Below are 13022 nucleotides of genomic sequence, written 5' to 3'. Positions count from 1 at the left end.
CCCAAGTAGTCTAATGTTTACATTCAAGAAAAGAAAATGAACTTCATCATTTTTATAATGCTCTTTTTTATCACACTCTCTCTATCAAAAGGCTCGGAGCCCTGAGCATAATGCCCTCCCACAGCAGTGGTTTCGCTTACAGTCCACACTTGGTTAAGCACCAATTGTGCTTATGAAACTGTCAGTGTGAAACTGTCCATAGAACAGGCATATTAGGAGCCAGAGTTGTGAGCATCACTCTGGCAGCCCCTCTGAAATTCTAAGCAAAGAAATGCTTATAAAATGATTATGCTTCCATTTTCCTTATCTGATACCCCAGCAACTGTGGCTGCCTTCAGTAACTCTGCCCTATAGACATGTGTATACATAAAGAAAGCTTTCTGAGTTGTATACACCTTCCCTGGGATGAGTCCACAGGATTTTGTTAATGCTACATATTTTCTTCTTAGAATGGCAGTCTTTCCCCTTATTATTTTTTGGCAAGATAGTAAATCTGATCACCATGGAGCCTAGTGGATTCTCTAGGTTTATAAGAATGGATATTTATGTTGTTTTGTGTAGTAAATGTCTAGTAAGGCAGAAATCCTGCCTAAGAAGATTCTGTACCCTTTTCCTCTTATACAAAGTACTATTTCCACAGCAAAGCTTTGGCTATCAATTCCATAGGTAGAGAGCAAGATGATCTGCAGCTGTAGAATCCTTGAACACTGGTGTTGAACCACTTAGGAGTCTCCAGCCCCTTCAAAAACTGGACCTCTCTCCAGTAAAATGTACACAGGCACACACAAAGGCTGTTTGTAATTTCAGGATCTTCACATTCCCCTAAAGCCACCCATGTCTTCCCTGCTTTGACCCTACTCTTATCTCCCGCCCTTCCCCAACAAAGGGGAATACTCACGTAGCAGATGCCAGTTCACTCTGTCTGATGGTTTTGCCCCCTTTCTCCAGGTGATTCATTACCTACCACAACCAAGGGCACTCTCCTTAATTCCTCTGAAACTCAGCTCCCTCAAAAAATTAGAATCATAATATGTGTCCATCTACCTTATGGGATATTGTGCAAACCAAAAATGGGAAGAAGCATAAATATGCCCTGAATTATAGATTAAACATTGCATATCTGTGCAATATTGGTGAAGAGTACATGTGTCAGCTATAATGGGCTCTGGTCCATTCTGTTTCCAGCCTCTTCCATCTACTTTTTTTTGGAACATACCAAATTGCTGATATGGTTTTTTTCCTGAGGGCTTCTGGATTCACAGTGCATGCCTTTGAAAATGAGGATATGTGTGAAGGGAACTACAAGACTGTCAATTCTTTAATGACAGTGTATTGGCACCCAGGGAACAGCAAACGTTGCTGCAATCCCAATAATTCAGAAGCCTCCATAAATCATCCTGATGAGAAAGAAAAGCTAAAGCAGCGATAGTGCTTTCTGCCTTCTAGAAGACATAATGAATGGTTTAAAGGTTTCTTTAAGGGTGGCCTAGTTTTCCAATAACCCATCCCTCCATACCACCATCCCAAGCTGTCAAGTATAAGCAGAGACCTCAAAGTTAGGACACAGGGAAAAACAAAGATGATAAAATATTATTCTTCACATAATAGAGAACCCAGAAATAAAGCCAAATACTTTATAACCAACTAATCTTCTACAAAGCATACAACAACATAAATTGGGGAAAGGACATCCTATTTAATAAATGGTACTAGGGAAAGTGGCTACCCACATGCAAAAGGATGAAACTGGGTCCCTGCCCCTCACCCTATGCAAAAATTAAGATGGATCAAAGACTTAAATCTAAGGCCTGAAGCCATAATAATTCTAGAGGATAATTGATATGCTTTCGCTCTGGGCCCCCATCCAAATCTCATCTCCAACTGTAATCCCTATATGTCAAGGGAGGGACCTGGTGGAAGGTGACTGGATCATGGGGGCTGTTTCCCCATGCTGTTCTGGTGTCAGTGAATGAGTTCTTATGAGATCTGATGATTTTATAAGTGGTGGTTTCCCTGCTCTCTCTTTCCTGCCACTTTGTGAAGAAGTTGCCTGCTTCCCCTTTGCCTTCTGCCATGTTTGTAAGTTTCCTGAGGCCTCCCCAGCCGTGTATAACTGTGAGTCAATTAAACCTCTTTTGTTTATAAAATATCCAGTCTCAGGTATTTCTTTACAGCAGTGTGTAAACGAACTAATACAGTAACCTTGGAAAAACTCTTCCGGACATTGGCCTAGGCAAAGAATTCATGACTAAAACCCCAACAGAAAATGTAACATAAATAAAAATAAACAAACAGGACCTGACTAAACTAAAAAGCTTCTGCACAGCAAAAGAAATAATTGTCAAACAGACAATTCAGAGAATGGAAGAAAATATTTGCTAACTATGCATTCAACAAAGGACTAATATCTGTAATCTATAAGAAACTCAAACAAATTAGCAAGAAAAAAATAATCTCATCAAAAGTGGGCAAATGATATGAAGAGACATTTCTCAAAAGAAGATACACAAATGGCCAAGAAACATATGAAAAAATGCTCAACATCACTAATCATCAGGTGATATGACTTGGCTGTGTCCCCACCCAAATCTCATATTGAATTTCTATGTGTCATAGGAGGGACCCAGTGGGAGGTAACTGAATCATGGGGGCAGGTCTTTCCTGTGCTGTTCTCATGATAGCAAATAAGTCTCATGAAATCTGATGGTATTATAAGGGGGGAGTTTCCCTGCCCAATCTCTCTTTTTTCGCCTGCTGCCATCCACACAAGACATGACTTGCTCCTCCTGCCTTCTGCCATGATTGTGAGGCTTCCCCAGCCATGTGGAACTGTAAGTCCAAATAAACCTCTTTTTTTTTTTTTTTTTTTTTTTTTTGGTAAATTGCCCAGTCTCTGGTATATCTTTATCAGCAGTGTGAAAATGGACTAATAAATCGGGAAAATGCAAATTCAAACCACGATGACATACAACCTTACTCCTGCAAAAATTATCATTAAAAAGTAAAAAAAAAAAAACCAAAAACAAAAACCAACAGATGTTGGCATGGATGTGGTGAAAGGGGGGCAATTATACACTACTGGTGGGGATGTAAATTAGTACACCTTCTATGGAAAACAGTATGGAGGTGTCTTAAAGAACTAAATCTATCATCCAATCCAGCAATCTCACTACTAGGTATCTAACCAAAGAAAAATGCATTATATGAAAAAGACACAGGCACACGTGTTTATTGCAGCACAATTTATAATTGCAAAGATGTGGAACCCACGTAAATGCCCATAAACCAATGAGTAGATAAAGAAAGTGTGGTATATATATACCATGGAATACTACTCTGCCATAAAAAGAAATAAAATAATGTCTTTTTCAGCAACTTAGATGGAGCTAGAGACCATTATTCTAAGTGAACTAACCCAGGAAAGGAAAACCAAATACCGTATGTTTTCACTTATTAGCGAAAGCTAAGCTATAAGTACCCAAAGGCATACAGAGGGATGTAATGAACTTTGGAGACTGAAATGGGAAGGAAGGCATAGGGGTGTGAGATTAAAAAAAAAAAAAACCTACATATTGTGTACAACATACACTGCTCAGGTGATGGATGCACTAAAATCTCATAATTCACCACTATACAATTCATCCATGTAACCAAAAACCACTTGTACCCCAAAAGTTATCTAAATTTATAAAAATAATTTAAATAAAAAAAATTATCCTGTCTTATCCTTTTTTGTCTTATCCTTTTTTGCATATGAACTGCTTTAATAGATTAAGAGTATTTATTTGTACAATTTTTTTATTTGTTAGGGTAGGCTAACTGCTGTAACGAATATACCTCAAGATGTGTAACAACCTCCCATGCAATTATAGTCTATTTGCCCCTCAGATTAAAAAGTTCAGGGCATTTCCTGTTTGGTTCCACAAAACTGTATGGAGCTCCAGGCTGATGGAGGCTCTGCCATGCTCACCATATGCTATTCAAAGTTTTCCTGGCATCAATATGTTGTAGGCAAGGAGGTAAAGAGCAGATAGAGTTAGGTTTAGGAGATTTAATGGGGCAGACCTGGGAGTGAGGCATAGCTCTTCCTCTCACATTCCATTAGCTACACTGAACTTTAGGAGAAACTCAGAAATTTAATCTAGCTATATATCTAGGAAAAAGAGGGAATGGATTTTCATAGCATCTAAGTCTTTTTTCCCAGAAGTCATTTAAAATTAATTCTTTTGAAATCAATTTCTGACCATTATTGGGGGCCATTATTCAGCCTGCCATAGAGCACTTGAAGAAACTTTAGCCAAGAGAGCTACTTTTCCTAAAATATGTACTCCAAATCTTGAAGATGTTACTAGTTGTCATATGAGCGGGAAAGTTTTCCTGAAAAAGTTAGCTTGGAAAAATTGAATTAAGCAAAATTAAGCAGTTTTTCTTTACTTTTCAGAGACTCAAGTGAGACTCTCTAAGATAAAACATACTTGCAGTTTATAGGAGCCCTGAATCATTTGTTTCCACAGAATATCCTGCAAAGCTGATATTCTATGTGACAAGTTCTAAGTGGCACTGCATCTGAGGTATTTGAAAAACTGTCATGTAAAAAAATAAAGTAGACTTGTGCAAGGCCTTGGATGTGAAACCAGGAACAAATGAGAAAGAAAATGTGGTATATATACACCATGGAATACTATGCAGTCATAAAAAAGAATGAACTCATAACTTTTGCAGTAACGTAGATGGTGCTAGAGGCCATATGCTAAGCGAACTAACTCAGCAGAAACTCAGATATCATACGTTCTCACTTATAAATGGGAGCTAAATAATGGGTACACAAGGACATAAAGATTGTGTGAAAAAAAAGAAAGTGACAAAAGGTCAGATTTTGGCTCAATAATCAGCATTCTAAAAATCTGCTAAAACAAGATAAACTTCTCCAAAATGCAGTGAATTTCAAATCACAGAAAGTATTCATGATGTTCTGTATCAGCATTTCTCTGATTTTCCTAAGAATATGCATCATCTTAGGGTCTTGATAAAATGCAGATTTTTATTCCACATATCTGGGTTAAGGCCTGTGATTCAGCGTTTCTCACAAGAGTGATAGTGATGTTTCTAGAGGATGAAGAGAGATTCAAGCATTGGATACGTGGTTAGACCCAAGAATCTTTATTTTTTAAAAAATCCTTCTTCCAATTCTGAGGTATTTGAACTATTAGATTAGCGGAGGCTTCCTGATTATTGAGAATTTATCCTTAACAGTGAGCATAAAATAATAAGAGTAAACTACAGGATGCTTGATATTACAACATAAGAAGTATAACCAAGTTAGTAAGTTTTGGCCGGGCGCGGTGGCTCAAGCCTGTAATCCCAGCACTTTGGGAGGCCGAGACGGGTGGATCACGAGGTCAGGAGATCGAGACCATCCTGGCTAACACGGTGAAACCCCGTCTCTACTAAAAAAATACAAAAAACTAGCCGGGTGAGGTGGCGGACGCCTGTAGTCCCAGCTACTCGGGAGGCTGAGGCAGGAGAATGGCGTGAACCCGGGAGGCAGAGCTTGCAGTGAGCTGAGATCCGGCCACTGCACTCCAGCCTGGGCGACAGAGCGAGACTCCGTCTCAAAAAAAAAAAAAAAAAAAAAAAAAAAAAATCCTTCTTCCAATTCTGAGGTCTTTGAACTATTAGATTAGCGGAGGCTTCCTGATTATTGAGAATTTATCCTTAACAGTGAGCATAAAATAATAAGAGTAAACTACAGGATGCTTGATATTACAACATAAGAAGTATAACCAAGTTAGTAAGTTTTGTGTGGTAGAAGAGATTTCTTTCCAGATTTGTTAATACAAATTTGTGATGTTCATTATTCATTTGGTACCTGGGATTCAGACACAGACACATAGACACATAGGCACATATATACATAGACATAGGCATATAGATAGGGACATATAGACATAGACACATAGACATAGGCATATAGACAAAGACAGACAGATGTAGATTTAGAATATATAGTCATAGACACACAGATATAGACATATAGACATATATGTGTATATAGACATATATGTGTAGACATACCGACATAGGCATATAGATAGGGACATACAGACTCAGATATAGAGAGACACATAGAAATAGATACTTAGGCATAGAAATAAACACACAGACATAGGCATATAAAGACATAGGCATGTATATATAGACACAGACATATAAACATGGACATGGACATATAGACAGACATACAAACAAAGACATATAGATATATAGACAGGCATAGAGATATATAACATAGACATATAGACATAGATATGTAATTTAAGTATCTGTCTTAATTTTGATCAGTTATATACTTGGAAACCAGGTAAATGAGCTTCTTAGAATTGTGTATGGAATGAGGATAAATCCATGTTGAATTACAGCATAAAACTGGCCTGATTTTATTGGGTCAGACTAATGATAAGCTAATCTTGATTAATTCAATAAAAATTATAGTATCTACTATATGTCAGATAAGGTACTGAGTACTGGCGAGTCAGAAGTGGGCAAAACAGCCATGATCTCAGCCTTCATGGAACTTAGCAGACCCTAAACAAATAATCACCAAGTTAAACAATAACAACTGTGAAAAGTGTTATGGATTGGATTTAGCAGGGAGACCTAGGAGTACAGGAAGTATGGGAATAAAAAAATTAATCTATATCATATTAGACTAGGGAATGTCTTAGAACTAGCTAGGAAAGCGTCACTTCTATTTGCCTTTCAGAAATTTCTCCAGAAGGAATGGCAAAAAATCAAATTATTTTTCTTAAGTGAGTGAATGTCAAGAAACTGGCAAAAAGCCCTAGAAAAGAAAATGCAATGCTTCCGCCCAATATGTTGATTCTTTCCAGGGCCGTAAGAGAGGGGAATTCGCCACTTCTACTTTCAAATCTTCTGAACACAGAAGAGACATTTTTAAAGTAATAATAATAATGATAATGCAGAAGCATTTCTGCCTAGAGCACCTACTCCCTGCCTAAAGGACCCACCCAGAGGGATAAAATGACGGTAAGAAGAAGACTTTGTTCTAGTTTCTTCCTGTTGTCCAAAGGACATTTTTTGTGGCCACCATTTGTGGATATGTATGCTTCCTAGTGAATTACTGACCCATTACTATTCAATAGAAATTTAGAAACCTGTGATTAGTCTTGCTGCTTTTGTGTGGGAATGATGAAATAGTGATTCCTTAACTTTTATTAGTGTATAGTATTATATATCACAATTATTTATTCATTCTATTGATGGAATCTGGGTTGTTTCAGGTTTGATGCTATTAAGAATAAGGTTGGCCGGGCACAGTGGCTCACGCCTGTAATCCCAACACTTTGGGAGGCCGAGACGGGCAGATCACGAGGTCAGGAGATCGAGACCATCCTGGCTAACACGGTGAAATCCTGTCTCTACTAAAAATACAAAAAAAACTAGCCGGGCGAGGTGGCGGGCGCCTGTAGTCCCAGCTACTCGGGAGGCTGAAGCAGGAGAATGGCGTGAACCCGGGAGGCGGAGCTTGCAGTGAGCCGAGATCCGGCCACTGCACTCCAGCCCGGGCGACAGAGCAAGACTCCGTCTCAAAAACAAAAAAAGAATAAGGTTGCACCAAACATTCTTGAACATTTAGTGTACGATTATACACAATTGTTTGGGGCATATGTGCTAAGAAGTAGAATTGCTATGTCATAGGGTATACATATATGTTCAGCGTTTATAGACATTGCTACTTTTTCAAGGTGATACTACCAATTTATGCCTCCGACCAGCAGCATGTGAAAGTTCTATGTGTTCCACATTTTCACGAAGAATTAGTACGGTCTTCTTCACTTTAGTCTGGCAAGTAAGTAGAAATACAGCATTATGATGTGAATTTGCATTTCCCTGTTGATTAATGAGTTTGAGCAACTTTTCTTCTTTCTTGGGTGTTGAATATCCTTTTTGGGAAAGGAGTTTTTTCATGTATTTTCTTACTCTCTTTTGGGTTCTCTGTTTTTTATTGATTTGTAGGAATATTTTGGTTTTTGGTCAAAAGGAGTTATTTGCAGTCATATATATTGCAAGTACATTTTATCACTCAATAGCTTGCTTTCTGTCTTTCTTAATGGTTTCATTTAATGAATAGAGGATCCTAATTTTATATAGTTAGTGCTCTTTTTCCCCCATAGTTATAGTGATATTCTCCTATACTTCCAGAAACTTAATTTTATCTTTCACATTTAAATGTACAATACACCTAGGGTTGGTTTTTTCACTTATATGATTATGGAAAATTTCAAACTTATAAGAAATTTAAAGAATATAATAAATTCCATTGAATCTCAGACTCACCCAAATTGTCAATTGATAGCCAATCTTGTACCCACATCTATTTCTCTCTTACTTTGGGTTATTTTGAAGCAAATCTCAGACATATACTTCAGTATTTACCTCTAATATATAAGGACTCTTTTTAACCAAACACTAATATAATGATATCAACTTTTTAAATTTTTTTTAAGTTTTGTTATTATTACATATTCAGGATATATTAAAATTTCTCCAATTGTCTCACAATTGTTTTTTGCTGTAGTTGCTTTTCTCACATCAGAAGTCAGATAAGGTAGATACATTTCATTGGGTTGATATGCCTCTAAAAATTATTTTTACTCTATGCATTTTATTTCCATTATTTTTTTCTTAAAAATCCATTTATTTAAGAAACTACGTCATTTGTCCTATGGAATTCCTTTCATTCAGATTTGCTAATTTGCTAACGTCATTTAATATGTCTCTCTCCCTGCATTTTCTGCAAACTGTAGTTAGACCCAGAGGCTTGATTAGATTTACTTGATTTGGGGAGACAAGAATATTTCACAGGTGGTGCTTTGTGCTTCCTACTGCACAGCGTTGACACGCCTAGATGTCTGCTTGCCTATTTTTGTGTACCATTGAGATTGATCAATGGGTTTAGCTGTTTACAGCCTGATCCATCAATTATAGGTTTCCCCACTTATGATGCATTTTTCCATCAGCTTTTCATTTAATTGTTTTAGCCATGATCATTTCTTAGATAGATTCATTATTTCATTAGAGGTTGAAAGTAGTGATATTCTAAGGCTATCTTTCCTTCTTAATTTGTTAACTTATTCTAAAAGAAAAACTCTTTACCAACCACTTGGTTATCCAAATAGAGTTCTTCCCAGAAATGCGGGACAAATGCTTGATTCTTTTCCTTTACATACCAGCTTACAGAACAAGGAGTTGGAGGCCTAGCATCCTCCAAGGTAATGGATGAGGTAATTGGTGTGCTGTTGTTGTTGTGTTGGATTTTTTTTATCTTTACAAATTCATGGTTTTTAATACTTTTTTATGTTTGAAACCAATGTCATCTTGTTCTATCTCGGGCCAGTGGAAGACTATTCAAGTTGGTTCCTGAGTCCTTAGCATAACCCCAGCAATTTTCATTAGTTTTCTTGCTTTCTCTTACTAGTTGTTCCAAGTTCATATTATGTGCTTTCCACCTTGAGTAGATGCTATCAGTGCCCTACCCAGATTACTTTACAGGCTGGTCTTGAACTCCTGGCCTCATATGATTTGCCCACCTTGGCCTCCTAAAGTGCTGGGATTACAGAGTTTTTCTTTTAATATTAATCTTTTCTCACTGGATATTTTTTAATTCATATGATTTTCTACACAAACTTCTAAAATTGCCCCAAGGCACAATGCTGATTTTCTATGAACTGAAAACCTCTATCTACATAGAACGAGTTTCAATAAAGAATGTGTGTTGGAGCTTCTGTGAAGGAGCCCCTGGTAAATGGGATTTGCATTTTCACCTTAAAGCAAACTGTTAGGCACTGGCCTAGGTTAGGCGCTGCTCCAACTCCCTGAGGCCATTCCAGGATTGCCCAGGTACCCTGATATTGAAATCTACTTGAAGAGAAAATGCTCATTTTCCACTTGAGAAGATATCCAGCCCGTCTCAGAGAACATGATTTCAATTTTCTTTCCTCCTTTTCCAAACAGTCCACAAAACCATGAAATGCCTAATAATTTTTTAGTTTAGGCGGACAAATTTATTAAACAAACACTCCCCCGGAGGAACTAGTAAGAGTTTCCTTTCCCTGAAGGTCCTGACAAATGCCCCACTTGTACCTGGGGATTACCACAATAAGAACCTTCTAAGAACAGGATCAAAGATGTTCCCAGAGGATTGAGAATGTTTTGAATCACCTCTTTGGCACCCTCACAGGCTCAGGAAATTTCACTGTCCCTCTAAGCACCCATCCTCAGCACTCTATGTTTCAAAACCCTATTTATAATTCCTACGAGATTTTATGGGATTAATCTACAAGTCTCTGGCTCAATGAGTACTGTTTGGTACCTGGTGTGATAAAACTATAAGTTCCATGAGAATAGGGTCAAGGTTTATTCCCTGATGCAATCATGTCTCACACAGAGCATGTGTTCAATAAACAACTGTTGAATGAATTGAGTGAATGCTACTTTTGAAAATATTAATAACAGCTTTCAAGTCTCATCCATAGGAAATCATGGAACTGAGTTTTGAGCCCAGATCTGCCCTGTTCCAAAGCCACTGTGACACAGCACCCAAATGTAAGTACCTGAGGCTTTAAAAGATGCAGGTAAGTGGTGAGTGTGTTCTGGGCCCAGGTGACAATTATTTGTTCAGTAGGACAGGCCTTTTTCAAAATTCCTTCAGTCGTGGGTAGGGCAGGGGTCATGTTCTCAGAGAGCTGGGAATTTTATTTGGTGATGGGTGGGTAGCGGAGCTAGTCAAAATTCATTGATTGACTTCTGGTTTAAGCTCCAACATGTTGAGGTTGAATGTCATCACACTCATCCTTGCAACAAGAAAGAAAACTGAACAAACTAAAAATCAGTGACTTTTCTTGGACCCCTCAAAGAATTGATGTCTTAGGGCAAACCACTATCCTGAAGTCTAGAGAGAAAGGTAAATGCAGACATCACAATTAAGATCTACTTACCTGAAGCTGAAGCTGTAAACTAGTAGGAACACTCTAATGGTCATTTTGATAAATTGCTGGAGGCTGAGTGTGTACCAGCTTGAGAATGACAAACTCCAAGGAGCTATAGTCTTAAAGGGCCCCACACTTTCATGGTTTCACCTCCAGGAACCCAACAAGTTTCTCACTTTAAAGAACCAAGAAAGAGCTCCTCATGGGTCTGTTACGGGAAGAGAAAAAGCAACCGTTGTGAAATATACCATATACTTTACAGCACAAAAAGAGAACTTTAAAGTATGCAAATGATAAATGAGTTAAAACTCATGTAGAAGGCTGACATATCCCAGGATGAAATGTAGACTATGTTAAAAGAATCTAAGTGTATTATTATGAAACAACCTCACTGAAGGGGGTGGAGGGAAAATGAGTAACAAGCTTTGGAAATGAATGAAGTCGGTAAGACAAAATGTAAAAAGAAGTTCACTAAGCACTGCATAAGTCCTACACTGTAGTTCAGTGTCCCCAAACTTTTTGACACCAAGGGCCAGTTTCCTGAACGACAATTTTTCCACAGACTGGAGGGGGGATGGTTTCAGGCTGATTCAAGTGTGTTACATTTATTGTGCACTTTATTTCTATTATTACATTGTAATACATTATGAAATAATTATATGACTCACCATGATGTAGAATCGGTGGGAGCCCTGAGCTTGTTTTTCTGCAACTAGATGGTCCCATCTTGGCGTGATGGGAGACAGTGACAGATCATCAGGCATTAGATTCTCATAAGGAGCGCACAACCTAGGTCCTTTACATGCTTAGTTCACAATGGGGTTCTTTCTCCCATGAGGATCTAATGCAGCCACTGATCTGACAGGATGGGGAGCTCAGGTGGAAATGCTTGCTTGCCTGCCGTTCACCTCCTGCTGTGCGGCCTGGTTTCTAATGGGCCACGGACCCGTACCAGGGTTGGGGACCCTGCTCCAGTTGATAAAATTGTTTCACATAGGGGTATGGGTTAACAATTCTGACACTGCTATATATGTACACTGGGATTGAAAAATTAAGTAAATGAGTGGTGCATGGTAAGAGACAAGTTTCTCACTGTTGGAGTGGAAGATTACAGACAGGAAAGAGAAGGAGGCTAGAATGATCTATGTGGATTAGAGTTAGAGACACGTACATACAGTTGGTTATATACAGAAATAATTGCATAAGCACTACACTCTAGTTCAGTAGTCCCTAACCTTTTTGGCACCAGGGACCAGTTTCATGGAAGACAATATTTATAGATATGTGTGTATACGCAAGGTAGCATACATATGTATGTTTCCTTGCTCTGCCATCTGAGAGGACCTGGAAGCAATACCACCCTAGTAGCAACCAGCTACCAGCACCTAGATCTTTGTCTCTAATACCATTCTCCAATAAAAGGCTCCTTGGAGAAGTGGATAATTCTAGGAGTAGGGAAGGAAATATATAAGATGAGCCTGGAATATTTTGTTGTGCTAGAAAATAAGAAAGTTTGAAAATAACAAAACCCACACGGATGGGGGTATGTCAAAGACTCAGAAGCCAAATGAAAAAAACTCCCAATGGTCAAAGCAGGAACAATTCAAGCAAGAAAACAAACAAAATAGCAGTATCAGGTTATAAACAAAAATATAACATGGTTCTTCTTTAGTCTACACTAATATAAAGAAATTAATAAATAAATAGAGGAGAAGAAGCCAATCTCCCATGCAAAAGAATTTCAAGTAATTTATGTAGATGCTGCTCTCTCAAGGAAGTGAAGCATAATTTCTCATTCTATCATTTATATCTGGGCTGCATTTAGTACCTTCCTTTGAAAGAGTACAATATGGAAGTGAGAGAAAAAAGTAATTTTCCAGAACAGACCTAATACTACCTCAACCAGGAGATCAAGGTTAATATCAACAGTAATCATTCATATTGATAGTCTGCATCCTTGACATGATGTTATGAGGATGATACTTGACCTCTGTGATCTTTCTCCCCCTTCCC

The sequence above is a fragment of the Macaca thibetana genome, chromosome 13, assembly GCF_024542745.1.
Source record: "Macaca thibetana thibetana isolate TM-01 chromosome 13, ASM2454274v1, whole genome shotgun sequence".
Lineage (NCBI taxonomy): Eukaryota > Metazoa > Chordata > Mammalia > Primates > Cercopithecidae > Macaca > Macaca thibetana.
This window is presented reverse-complemented; position numbering follows the sequence as displayed.